At 48.3% G+C, this 14191-nt stretch overlaps 1 protein-coding gene across 8 annotated transcripts in view; it reads right to left on the bottom strand.

The window, feature by feature from the left end:
• The window catches only part of srrm3 (serine/arginine repetitive matrix 3), a 524769-nt gene that overhangs the window by 82232 nt on the left and 428346 nt on the right, over nt 1–14191 (bottom strand). The window lies entirely within an intron of this gene.

Here is a 14191-nt window from a genome sequence, read left to right as displayed (position 1 = left end):
CAATGGACACAGGAGTTGGCCACTCAGCACCTCAAGCCTGTTACGTCATTCAATTAGAACATAGTTGGTTATTTAATCTTGTGACAGAGTTCTTAGTCATCATGCCATTTACCAAGATCGCCAGAAACACCACCAAACATTCATTATACTATTGAGTGAAATGGCTGCCATGTTTGTCTACATGCGTACTGGCCTAAAAGGTTTGAATTATGAGGACATGTTGAGAAACTAGGAGCTGGATTTTTGCCGTCCTGACATGGGGGGAACCCGTGTCAGGTAAACATAAATGGAGGCGAGGGAGACAGGAAATCCGAAACTGCAACCTCTTTCCTGCCGGCCACAATTTTTACTGCAGGAAATGTGATGGGTCACGACCCAATGTGCATACAAACTAACTTGATAATTTTCATATTTCTCCCTATCTCAATTTAGTATTTCATCAGGTTTGAAATTTTCAGCAAGACATGTAGGTTCTGAAGCATATGTGAACCACATGAGATCAGAGGGGTGGTGATGGGGAAGCCTGTTATGGTGCCAGGAATTCTTTGAAAGTTAAGTTTAAAAGTTGTAGCCACCTTCATGTGTAATAATTAAATCCTGTCTGATCATTTAAGTATGTTTTAATTGCAATGATTGATCATAGAACTTTGTTCTTGAAAAATAGGTGACCATTAAATTGACCAGCATTGTGAAAGTGTTCAGATGTGCTAAAGTATTTTCCCCAAAAGATAAAGTGGTCTTCTGCATTCAACAGTATTGAGATGCAGATTTTAATGCATAAATTGGGGCGGCCTGATAGAAGTTTATAAAATTATTAGGGGTATAGATAGGGTGAACAGGTGGAGGCTTTTTCCCAGGACATAAATGACAATTACACGGGGGCACAAGTTCAAGGTGAGAGGGGAACGGTTCAGTGGAGATGTTTTTTACACAGAGGGTGGTGGTGGCCTGGAATGCACTGCCAAGTGAGGTGGTTGAGGCAGACACGTTAGTGACCTTTAAGACTTATCTGGATAGGCACATGAACAGACGGGGTATAGAAGATTACAGGTAGTTGGTCTAGATAGGACACATGATCGGCACAGGCTTGGAGGGCCAAAGGGCCTGTTCCTGTGCTGTGTTGTTCTTTGTTCTAATTGGACCCTTTGCTTTGATATATACTTTTATGGATCACTTTGATAAATAACCCAGCTATCTCTTCAGCCTTTGAAATGGCTGAACAGATGGCTAACATATTTGATTGACAGCCCAGGCATCTGTTGAGTATTTGAAGAAGTGGAAGATGGCCATCGATTCACCACTTCAAAGTTTCAATATATGCAGTTCTGGAGGCTTTTTTGACACAGTTGTGCAATGGAACATCATTATGAATGTTTGGCTGAACTCTAAATCACACTATTGGATACAGCTCAGCAGGAGTTATTGATACAGTTGTCAAGAATACAATGAACTTTATTTTGATTCACAGTTTTATGAGCTAAGATAATTTGAGATGTTTTTGAATGACTATTTGTTTATTTTGATAGCTTCATCAGCATCTTGAAAGGCTTTTCAATTTTATCATAGTGCTCATGCGGATACTGTGTGAGTAAGCATGGGGAAATGATGGATTTTGAAAGGGTATGGAGGTACAGAGGAGACCTGCGGATTATGTAGGGGGCATGGGCGTATATGAAGAGGCATGGCGATATATAGGTGGCATGGGATGGGGGGAATAAAGGAGAGTGGGGGTGAGGACTAGGGTGCCTAACACTGACATACAGAACCAGGCTGATGTCACAAGGAACAGAGGCAATTCTTCTAACTTGCCCACCTCCGCATCCATCGACTCCAGGCCTGCTTTTGAAGGTGGCGGACCTGACTCCAGCCCAGCCCTGCCCCTCTGTCGTGAAAATAGCATGGAGAGGAGGCTGGATCATGAGTCTCCCAACTCATGATTTGCACCTCAAAGGGGTAAATCCAGTCCTTTGTTTGCAATCTCTTATGTATAGAGGTGACACAGTTGGGATGTTTAAGATGATTAAAGGTTTTGTAGACAAAGAAAAACTAGGGGAGTCCAGAACAATGGGTTATAACTTTAAAAATTAGAGCCAGGTTGTACAGGGGTGAGGTCAGAAACCACTTTTTCACACAAAGAATACCGGAAATCTGGGACTCTCGTATTTCAAAAAACCATTGAAGTTGGGTATCAATTGAACATGTGAAAACAGAGATTTCTAGATTGTTGTTCGGCAAGGCTATTAAAGGTAACTGAGCAAGCGAATGGAATTAAGGTACAGATCAGCATTAAATGGTGAAACAGGCTTGAGAGGCTGAATGGCCAATTCCTGTTCTTACATGCACAACACTGCTACATAGTTTGTGGAATATAACAAGAGTTATGTAAGTGCAAGTTACTTATGTATAAATATAAAATGTGCAATTCTTTTCAAACCACATTTTGAGCCTTTCGCCATTGTTATCCACTCACATAATGGCATCACTGTTGCACATTATCTGGATGGACATAGAACAAGAAAAGGACACGACTCATCAATCTCACTCCCCTACCATAAAGTTGTGATATCGTTTTTTCCTCCTCCCCGCACCCCCAGAGCACTCGGGTCAAGGGACCAACTAGAACCAGAAGTGACATTGAAGACCTACTCTGCTGCAGCTCACCAGCTAGCGTGGACCTGTAACGGGGCAGAGAGAAGCGAGTGTTTGGGCTGGAGAAGTTGGTAGGTGGGGATGGGGGGGGGGGGGGGGGGGGGGGCCTTGGTGAGTCGCTGCAGTGCATCTTGTAGATGGTGCGCAATGCTGCCACTGTGCGTCGGTGTTGGTGGGAGTGAATGTTGAAGGTGGTGGACGGTACACAAATCGCACAGGCTGCTTTATCCTGGATGGCGAAACCTCCAGGGGGTTCATTGACGATAATGTCATTGCATGTCAAGGGGGGATGGTTATATTCTCTCATGTTGGAAATGGTCATTGCTTGGCACTTATATTGCAAGTATATTACTTGTCACTCATCTGACTATGCCTGAATGTTGTCTGGGTCTTGCTGCATATTGGCACAGACTACTTCTCTATCTGAAGATGTAACACGATTTTCCTGAGTTTTAGTTCTTCCTATTCCTAACGATCTTAAGAAGATTTTATCATATCCCCTCTGTCTCTTCTCAAGAGAGTAGTCCCAAGATAACACCATCTTTCTGCATAAGCCAGCTATCTTATTTCCAGGAATCAGCCTCATAGCCCTCCTCTGGACTCCTTCCAATAACTACACATCTGTACTGCAGTACAGAAATCAAAATGAACATAGTAGGCTGGATAAAATCTCAAGTGCTTTATTCTAATTTAATTTGATCTAATCATGCTCTTAGTAATTTCCTTTCTTGCCCCCTGAACACTGAATCAATAACCTATTCACCGGATCTTCTTCCCACTTTCGCATCTCAGGTATATTTAAGATGTACTCCACATTCTTGTTCACTCTGTCTATCACTTCCCATTCCTGTAACCCCCTCCAGCCCCACAGTCTTCTGAGATCTCGCTCCTTCTCCAATCCTCCCAGATTTCCATTGCTCCATCACTGGTGGTACTATATTCAGCTGCCTCGTCCCCAGGCTCTGAAATTTCCTCCCTAAGCCTTTCTGTCTCGGCATCTCTCGTCCTGTAAGATGCTCCTTCAGATCTATCTTTTAGTAACCGAGGAAGCCAGCGGTAGTGGAACAAGGATTTATTTAAAATTATATACAATACTCTGCCCATGGCAGTAACTCTCCACAATCCAGTCCCTGTTGGGACAACCAACAACTCCGGGCTCTGCTTGGGCCAACTTTTATGTGTAAGTCCAACGAGCTCCAGCTGAGTGTCTTCTGCCGCCTACTTGGGAAACTCGTACTCCACAGGTCCCAAGGGGAGATCGACAATGGTTTCCTCTTGGTCCTCGTGGGGATTATGACATAATCATCTGTCTCATTATCTCTTTTTCTACTATTAATTCACGACAATCACGTCATGGCAAGACCAACATTTATTGCCGACTGTCATGGGAATGTCACTTTAAGAAATGTTTGTCATCTCAAGTGGCTGCAGTGATGTCAGTGTGTGGGTGGAGCTGGGCTCTGCTTTTTACTTTCGTTTTGAGCTGGAAGCTGTTTTGTAACTGAGTTTGGGTTTTGTTTTCAGTTGGAGAGCTGCATTCAAACCAAGGAGCTGTACTTTGGGTATCTCACTCTCTCTCTAAAGAATGTCTCCAGATCACTTGATGATTTCAAAGTAATACCTGTTTCTGTAAGGAATGCAAACCTACTGTCTTTTTAAAAAGGGTTTTTGACTTATGGATGTTAGGAAAGTTACTAAGGGTTACCTATAGAGTACTGTACCTTTGGGGGGAGTATCAGGGTTGGTTGTTGATAAGATGTTTACTGTGTGTTTATAAAATGTTAACTGGATTCATAGAATAAACAATGTTTTCGTTTAAAAAATACTTTAGATCTCTGTTGTATCACACCTGTGCTCCCCATAACCAAATCTATTAAAAGTTGTGATCAGGTGAACTCCATGATATACTTTGGAGTTTTCTAAACCCTGGCCCATAATACCTACTACTAACTGCCTTTGAAAAGGTTCTGGTGATCTGCTTTCTTGAACCGGTGTCTTCTGTGTGGTGAAGGTACACCAAAACTGCTGTCATGTTGGGAGTGCCAGCAATTTGACCCAGTGAAGGTGAAGAAACAGTGATAATGTTCCAAGTCAGGATAGTGTGTTACATCGTCGGGAACTTGGAAGTGGCGATGTCCCCAAATAACCTGCTTCCCTTGTTGTTCTGGTCTTGGTTCTCTACCGGTGCTGTCTGTTTCAATATCTGGGATGTTGAGAATGGAAGTGAACATTGCAGTCAGATAAACATACATACAAAATAGGAGCAGAAGTAGGCCATTCGACCCCTTGAGCCTCCTCCACCATTCAACAAGGTCATGGCTGATCTATTTGTGTTTCGAGCATGGCAAGGGAATCAATCTGCCTTAAATGTATGCTGTGATCCTGCTTCCATCACCTTCTGAGGAAGAGAGTTTCAAAGTCACAGTGTCCTGAGAGAAAATTTCTCCCATCTCTGTCCTAAGAGGACAAGCCCACAAGAGGAAACATTATTTTCTCATCTACCTTGTCAAAACCATCCAGGGTCTTACACACTTCAATCAATGCATCCCCACTTCTGATATTATGATGGTGGAAAGTTATTGAAGAAGCAGCTGAAGATGGTTGGGTCAAAGACACTGACCTGAGGAACTTCGGCAGCAAAGATCTAGAGTTGAGATAGTTGGCCTCCAACAACAACGATCATCCCCCTCTGTACAAGGTAAGACTCGAACCAGTGGAAAGGTTTTCCCAATTCCTAATCGCTTCAATTTTATAAGGGATTCCTTGATACCACACTCAATTACGGGGAAGTGGCAATATTATTGGACCAGTAATCCAGAAAGCCCAGGCTGATGGGAAACAGGTTCAAATCCCACGATGGCAGCTGGTGGAATTTAAATTCAATTAATAAAAATCTGGAATTAAAAGCTCGTCTCGGTAATGGTGACAATGGTTATTGTTGTTCACTGATGCCCTTTAGGGAAGGAAATCTTCTGTCCTTACCTGACATGTGCAGAACCACAGCAATGTAGTTGACTCTTAAATTCCCCTAAAACGACCCTGCCAGCTACTCAGTTGTATCAAACCACCACAAAGTCCACAAAAAAAATGAAACCAGAAGTATCAACCCAGGAAACAGGAATGACAATGTCAAACTCAGCCCAGTAAGTCCTACAGAGTCCTCCTTACTAACATTTTGGAGTTTGTACTGAAACTGGAAGAGCAGTTCCACAGACTAGTTAAGCAAAAGCCTGACATGGTGATAATCAGAGAACTACATCTTAAAGACAACGGACACAATTTGACGGGGGGCGGGGGGGGAAAGAGTCCCGTTTTGGGCAGGTTTAGCGGCATGTTTCCCGGAACGACCCTGCTATCAAACAGTACTCTGTTACCTTTTCTGGCCTGGGCAGGGAGGCCGTACTTATCTTTATTTCCTGCACTGAGGAGCTGCGCCCTAACTTATCTGTTGGGGGAGTAGCCCTTGAGCCCCCTGCACACCACCTCATAAGAGCAGGGCACCCAGGCCCGAACCCGATGTGAGCAAAATGCCCCCATGGCACCTTGGCACTGCCAGCTTGGGGCCCTGGCAGTTCTCCTGACAGACTGGCAGTACTACTTGGACACCCTGCCAAATTGTCATCAGCAGTAGCAGGGTACCACCCTACCCAAAGGCCGACCATCCGGGGGCCTCCGATCGCCTGGCAGACCCCCCAGTTCCACCTGGTTTCCGTTTGTGAAAATCATTGCTAAATGGTGCCCGGCTGGAGTCTGCTTGGTGAGGCCGTTAGATCCCGTGGACTTGTTAGCTCTGGCGGAGACATTTTTAAGTGTGCCTAACTGCACACTAAAATATGCAAATTTAGGTCCCACCCATGGGGATCCAGATCGCCACGACTCGCAAGATCCCATTAGATCTCACGAGGCATAGTGAGCCGGGTAAATCGTGTGAAAGGCACGACGCGGCCGTTAGATCGCACCCAATGACTCCGACACCACCATCACCATCCCTGGGTGTGTCCTGAACCACAAGAGGTGGCTGCACAGTAATATATAGTTAGGAGGGGGTTGTCCTGGAGTCCAGGCTCGATGCTGAGGACTCCCACTTCATGGCTTCAGGTCAAACAAGGGAAAGGAATCCTCCTTCTGATTAGCACCTAATGACCTCTACCACCCCCCCCCCCCCCCCCCCCCCCCACTCTATAGCTGATGAATCCACACTCCTACTGACCACCGCTTAGAGGAAGCACACAGGATGAAAAGGACACAGAACGTACTCTGGGTGGCTGACAAAGAGTGGCTCAATTGCACCACTACTGGCTGAACTGCCCAAGGCCTGGAAGACATAGCTGTTAGACTGGATCTGCAGCAGGTGGTGATGGAACCAACCAGAGGAAAAACCTACTTGACCTCATCCTCACCAATCTCCCTGCTGCAGATGCAATTTTCCCTGACAATGTCGGTATAAATGACCACCACAAGGTCCTTGTGGAGACCAGGTCCTGTTTTCATATTTAGAATACCCTCCATTGTGTTGTGTGGCACTGCCATTGTGCTAAATGGGATCAATCATGAACAGTTCTAGCAATTACAAACTGGGCATCCATGAGTAGCTGTGGCCATCAACAACAGCAGAATTGTACTCCACCACAATCTGTAACCTCATAGCCCGGCATATCCCCCAGTCTATGATTACCATCAGGCCATGAATGAACCATGGTACAATGAAGAGTTCAGGAGGGCATAAGAACATAAGAACTAGGAGCAGGAGTAGGCCATCTGGCCCCTCGAGCCTGCTCCACCATTCAATGAGATCATGGCTGATGTTTTGTGGACTCATCTCCACTTTCTGGCCCAAACGCCATAACCCTTAATCCCTTTATTCTTCAAAAAACTATCTACCTTTATCTTAAAAACATTTAATGAAGGAGCCTCTACTGCTTCTCTGGGCAAGGAATTCCATAGATTCACAACCCTTTGGGTGAAGAAGTTTCTCCTAAACTCAGTCCTAAATCTACTTCTCCTTATTTTGAGGCTATGCCCCCTAGTTCTGTTTTCACCAGCCAGTGGAAACAACCTGCCCGCATCTATCCTGTCTATTCCCTTCATAATCTTATATGTTTCTATATGATCCCCCCTCATCCTTCTAAATTCCAACGAGTACAGTCCCAGTCTACTCAACCTCTCCTCGTAATCCAACCCCTTCAGCTCTGGGATTAACCTAGTGAATCTCCTCTGCACACCCTCCAGTGTCAGTACATCCTTTCTCATGTAAGGAGACCAAAACTGAACACAATACTCCAGGTGTGGCCTCACTAACACCTTATACAATTGCAGCAGAACCTCCCTAGTCTTAAACTCCATCCCTCTAGCAATGAAGGACAAAATTCCATTTGCCTTCTTAATCACCTGTTGCACCTGTAAACCAACTTTTTGCGACTCATGCACTAGCACACCCAGGTCTCTCTGCACAGCAGCATGTCTTAATATTTTATCATTTAAATAATAATCCCTTGTGCTGTTATTCCTACCAAAATGGAAAACCTCACATTTGTCAACATTGTATTCCATCTGTCAGACCCTAGCCCATTCACTTAGCCTATCCAAATCCCTCTGCAAACTTCCAGTATCCTCTGGAGCATGCCAGGAGCACCACTATTCATACCTAAAAATGAGTACCAACCTTGTGAAGCTAGGACACAGGACTACTTGCATGCTAAACAGCATAAACCTGCAGATCTAATCCCACAATCAATGGATCAGACCTCAACTCTGAGGTCCTACCACATCCAGACATGAATGGTTTTGGATAATTACACAACCAACAGAAGAGGCTCTGCAAATATCCCTGTCCTTAATAATGGGGGAGCCCAGCACATCAGTGCAAAAGGTAAGGCATTTACAACAACCTTCAACCAAAAGTGCTGAGTGGATGATCCATCTCCGCCTCCTCCTAAGGTCCTAGCATCACAGGTGTCAGTCTTCACCCAATTGATTCACTCCACATGACATCAGGAAATGGCCAAAGGCACGGGATACTGCAAAGGTTATGGACCCTGACAACATTCCAGCATTAGAACTGAAGACCTGTGCTCCAGAACTTGCCACGCCCCTAGCCAAGTCGTTCAGTAAAGCTGGAACACTGACATCTACCTATGGTCTGTCCACAAAATGCACGACAAATCCAACCGCGTCAATTACCATCCTATCAGTCTTCTCTTGATCATCAACAAAGTGATGGGAAGGTGTCATCGACAGTGCTATCAAAAGGCAGTTACTCAGCAATAACCTGTTCACTGATGCTCAGTTTGGGTTTCACCAGGGCCATCAACTCCTGACCTCATTACAGCTTTGGTTCAAATATGGACAAAAGAGTTGAACTGAAGAGGTGGGGTGAGAGTGACAGTCCTTTACATTAAGGCAGCATTTGACCAAGTGTGGCATCAAGGAGCCCAAGCAAAACTGGAATTAATGAGAATCAGGAAGCAAACTCCCCACTGGTAGGAGTCCCACCTTGCACAAAGAAGAATAGTTGTGGTTATTGGGAGTCATTCATCTCAGTCCTAGGACATCGCTGATTGAGTGTGTTAGGGTGGTGTCCTAGGCCCAACCACCTTCAGCTGTTTCATCAGTGATCTTCCCTTAATCATGAGATCAGAAGTGCGAATGTTCACTGATGATTGCATAATGTTCAGCACCATTTGTAAGTCCTCAGGCACTGAAGCAGTCCGTGTCCATATGCAGCAGGACCTGGAGAACAGGAATGGGCCGATAAGGGCCAAGTAACATTTGCGTCACACAAGTGCCAGGCAATTATCATCTGCCCTTGACTTTCAACAGCATTACCATTGCTGAATCCCCCACAATCAACATCCTGAGCCTTACCATTGACCAGAAACTAAACTGAACCAGCCATATAAATACTGTGGTTACAAGAGGTCAGGGGCTGGAAATTCCTGTGGTGAGTAACTCACCTCCTGATGCCCCAAAGCCTGTCCACAATCTACAAGGCACAAGTCAGGAGTTTGATGGAAGATGGAATACTTTTTACGTTCCTGAAAGAGTGCAGCATCAAGAAGCTCAACACCACCCTGGACAAAGCAGCCCGCTTGATTCAGTCCCTCCACCATCAACACAGTAGCAGCAGTGTGTGCCATCTACAGGTACACACTGCAGCAACTTAACCCATAACATGACAGCACACTCAACCAATAACCTCTACCACCGAGAAGGACAAGGCCAGAAGATGCATGGGAACACCAATACCTACACTCCAGGCCACATCCTGACTTGGAACTATGTTACTGTTCCTTCACTGTCGCTGGAGCAAAATCCTAGAACTCCACCTTAACAGCACTGTGGATGTACCTACACCACATAGACTGAAGCGGTTCAAGAAGGTGGCTCACCACCACCTTCTCAAGAGCAATAAATGTTGACCTAGCCAGTGAAGCCCACACCATGTGAAAGAATTTTTAAAAAGATCAAATGCTATCCTCATGCTACAGTGCTCTTCTAATATAGAGTGCTTCTTTCACTAGAAATGGCAAGTCCACCTGAGAAGCAGGTTTCCAAGACTCCTCTAAGAGCAGAACGCCAGTGAGCAGTGCTACCCAACATGGGTGTCACAAGCTACAGGAATTTTCGTCCAAGTCAAAAATGTAATGTTTACATGATGGTTGTATTGGATTTCCCTAGTGTGGTGAACCACTGTATTAGGGGATGTAAGGTAGGACCTGCACTACAGGTTCGCCGGTAGCTCCTGCCGGCTGGCTCCGCCCACGGAGAACTGTATAAATATGCATGACTTCCCGTGTCCTGCCATTTCGCCAGCTGCAGCAGGAGGCCTCGCATCTGACTGTAATAAAGCCACAGTTGTACCCAACTTTACTCTTTGTGCAATTGATCGTGCATCAATTTATTACAGTCTGATTTTCCACAGAATGGATATCAGAATTAAACCCGGTCGCCTGCAGCTGGATCCGCACTCGCCCGACGCCAGAAAAGACTTTACTCACTGGCTAGCATGTTTTGAGGCCTACATCAAGGCTGCGGACCCCGAGCCAACGGAGGCTCAGATGATAAACGCCCTGTACTCCAGACTGAGCTCCAGTGTGTTCCCGTTGATCCAAGATGCCACGAATTACACAAAAGCAATGGAACTCCTTCAGGAGCACTATGCGCAGAAGGCGAACACGCTCTTCACCAGGCATGTACTCGCCACCCGCTCACAACTACTTGGTGAGTTCATCGAAGACTTCTGGCGGGCCCTAATTCCACTCATCTGGGACTGTGATTGTCAGGCTGTTATGGCCGCTGAACATGCAAATCTCCTCATGCGCGATGCTTTCGTGACGGGGATTGCGTCGGACCGCACCGAGAACGATTACTGGAAGGGGCCACGCTCGAACTGGCAGAGACGAAAACTTTGGCGCTCTCCATGACGGTCGCATTCCATAACGTACAATCGTACCCCTCCCGCCGCGCTGCCCACCCTTCTACTCCTTCCTACCCCTCCTGGACCCCGCCGACAACCTCGTCAGCCGGGGCCCTGCCTTCCCAATACGCCTGCGCCGCACGCCGATCCGCGCACCCCGGGGGACCCCACTGCTACTTCTGCGGTCAGCAGAAGCACCCCCGCCAACACTGCCCGGCCCGCAATGCAGTTTGTAAAGTCTGCAGTAAAAAGGGCCACTTCGCGGCTGTGTGCCAGGCCCGCGCAGTTGCTGCGATCGCGCCCGCTATCGCCCTCTCCCCCATGCCAGATGCACAATGGGAGCCGCCATCGTCTCCTCCCGGGTCCATGTGCAACCAATGGGCGCCGCCATCTTGTCCCCCTTCGGCCACGTGCGTCCCATGGGCGCCGCCATCTTGCCCGACCCCGTAACATGCGCACCATGGAAGTCGCCATCTTGTCCCAACCCCGCAATGTGCGCACCAGGGGCGCCGCCATCTTGTCCTCCACAGGGTCTCCGGACATCCCGACATCGGAACCACACACGCTCGCTACCCGAAGCATCCGATGGCTACCCGCAGTTCACTTCGATGATGCTGGACCAATCTCGCCCGCACAACCTGGCCACCGCATCGACGACGGTTAAAATCAACGGCCACGCGACCTCGTGCATGCTGGACTCCGGGAGCACCGAAAGCTTCGTTCACTCAGATACGGTAAGGCGCTGCTCCCTCGCGGTCCACCCTGCCAATCAAAGGATTTCCCTAACATCCGGATCCCACTCCGTCCCGATCAGAGGCTTTTGTACAGTTACCCTCACGGTCCAGGGCACAGAATTAAGTGACTTCCGCCTCTATGTCCTTCCTAATCTCTGCGCTGCACTCCTGTTGGACCTGGACTTCCAGTGCAACCTCCAGAGCCTCACCCTCAAATTCGGCGGGCCCTTACCCCCCCTTACCGTTTGCGGCCTCGCGACCCTCAAGGTCGATCCCCCTCCCTTTTTACAAATCTAACTGCGGATTGCCCCCCCCCCCCCTCCCCCACCCCCTACTAGGAGCAGATGGTAAATGAAAAAATGAAATGAAATGAGCACCCAGGACAAGACCTTCATCAGGTCCGAAGTCCAGCGGCTGCTTAAGGAGGGTATTATCGAGGCCAGCAACAGCCCCTGGAGAGCCCAAGTGGTAGTGGTTAAAACTGGGGAGAAACACAGGATGGTCGTGGACTACAGCCAGACCATCAATCGGTACACGCAGCTCGACGCGTACCCCCTCCCACGTATATCTGATATGGTCAATCAGATTGCGCAGTACCGGGTCTTCTCAACAATTGACCTGAAATCCGCCTACCACCAGCTCCCCATCTGGAAGTCGGACCGGCCATATACTGCCTTCGAGGCGGACGGTCGCCTCTACCACTTTCTTAGGGTCCCTTTCGGTGTCACAAATGGGGTCTCGGTCTTCCAAAGAGAGACGGACCGAATGGTCGACCAGTACTGTTTGCGGGCCACCTTTCCGTACTTAGAAAATGTCACCATTTGCGGCCATGACCAGCAGGACCACAATGCCAACCTCGATAAATTCCTCCACACTGCCACTCCTCTCAACCTGGCCTATAACAAAGAGAAGTGTGTGTTCAGCACGACCCGGTTAGCCATTCTCAGCTATATAGTCCAAAACGGACTTCTCGGGCCCGACCCGACCGCATGCACCCACTCATGGAACTTTCCCTCCCCCACTGCCCCAAGGCACTCAACCGCTGCCTGGGGTTCTTTTCCTACTATGCTCAGTGGGTCCCAAACTATGCGGACAAGGCCCGCCCACTCATTCAGTCCACCCAATTCCCCCTCGCGGCCGAGGCACAACACGCTTTCGCCCGCAGCAGAGTAGACATCGCCAAGGCCGGGATGCGCGCAGTGGACGAGTCACTGCTTTCCAAGTAGAAAGCGACGCTTCAGACGTCGCCCTTGCCGCCACTCTAAACCGGGCAGGCAGACCCGTGGCATTCTTTTCCCGCACCCTTCATGCCTCTGAAATTCAACACTCATCTGTCGAAAAGGAGGCCCAAGCTATCGTTGAAGCTGTGCGGCATTGGAGGCATTACCTGGCCGGTAAGAGATTCACTCTCCTTACGGACCAACGGTCGGTAGCCTTCATGTTCAATAACACACAGCGGGGCAAGATCAAAAATGATAAAATCTTGCGGTGGAGAATCGAGCTCTCCACCTATAATTACGAGATCTTGTATCTCCCCGGTAAACTCAACGAGCCCCCAGACGCCCTCTGTACATGTGCCAGCGCACAAGTGGACCAACTCCGGGCCCTACACGACAGCCTTTGTCACCCGGGGGTCACTCGATTGTACCAACTGGTCAAAGCTCGCAATCTGCCCTATTCCGTCGAGGAAGTAAGGACAGTCACCAGGGACTGCCAAGTCTGTGCGGAGTGCAAGCCGTACTTCTACCGGCCAGACCGTGTGCGCCTGGTGAAGGCTTCCCGCCCCTTTGAACGCCTAAGCGTGGATTTCAAAGGGTCCCTCCCCTCTACCGACCGTAACATGTACATTCTCAGTGTGGTTGATGAGTACTCCACATTCCCCTTCGCCATCCCATGCCCCGATATGACGTCTGCCACCGTCATCAAGGCCCTCAGCACCATCTTCACTCTGTTTGGTTTCCCCGCCTACATCCACAGTGACAGGGGATCCTCATTCATGAGCGATGAGCTGCGTCAGTTCCTGCTCAGCAGGGGTATAGCCTCCAGCAGGACGACCAGCTGCAACCCCCGGGGAAACGGGCAAGTAGAATGGGAGAATGGGACGGTTTGGAGGGCCGTCCAGCTGGCCCTACGGTCCAGGAACCTCCCAGCCTCTCGCTGGCAGGAGGTCCTCCCTGACGTTCTACACTCCATCCAGTCACTATTACCGCCACTAATAACACACCCCATGAACGTATTTTTACCTTCTCCAGGCAGTCCACATCCGGGCTGTCGCTCCCGACTTGGCTCACTGCTCCAGGACCGGTCCTTCTCCGAAGGCATGTCCGACTCCACAAGGCGGACCCCTTGGTGGACAGGGTTCACCTGCTCTACGCCAACCCTCAATATGCCT

This window comes from Scyliorhinus torazame, chromosome 12 (assembly GCF_047496885.1).
Source record: "Scyliorhinus torazame isolate Kashiwa2021f chromosome 12, sScyTor2.1, whole genome shotgun sequence".
Lineage (NCBI taxonomy): Eukaryota > Metazoa > Chordata > Chondrichthyes > Carcharhiniformes > Scyliorhinidae > Scyliorhinus > Scyliorhinus torazame.
This window is presented reverse-complemented; position numbering and strand designations above follow the sequence as displayed.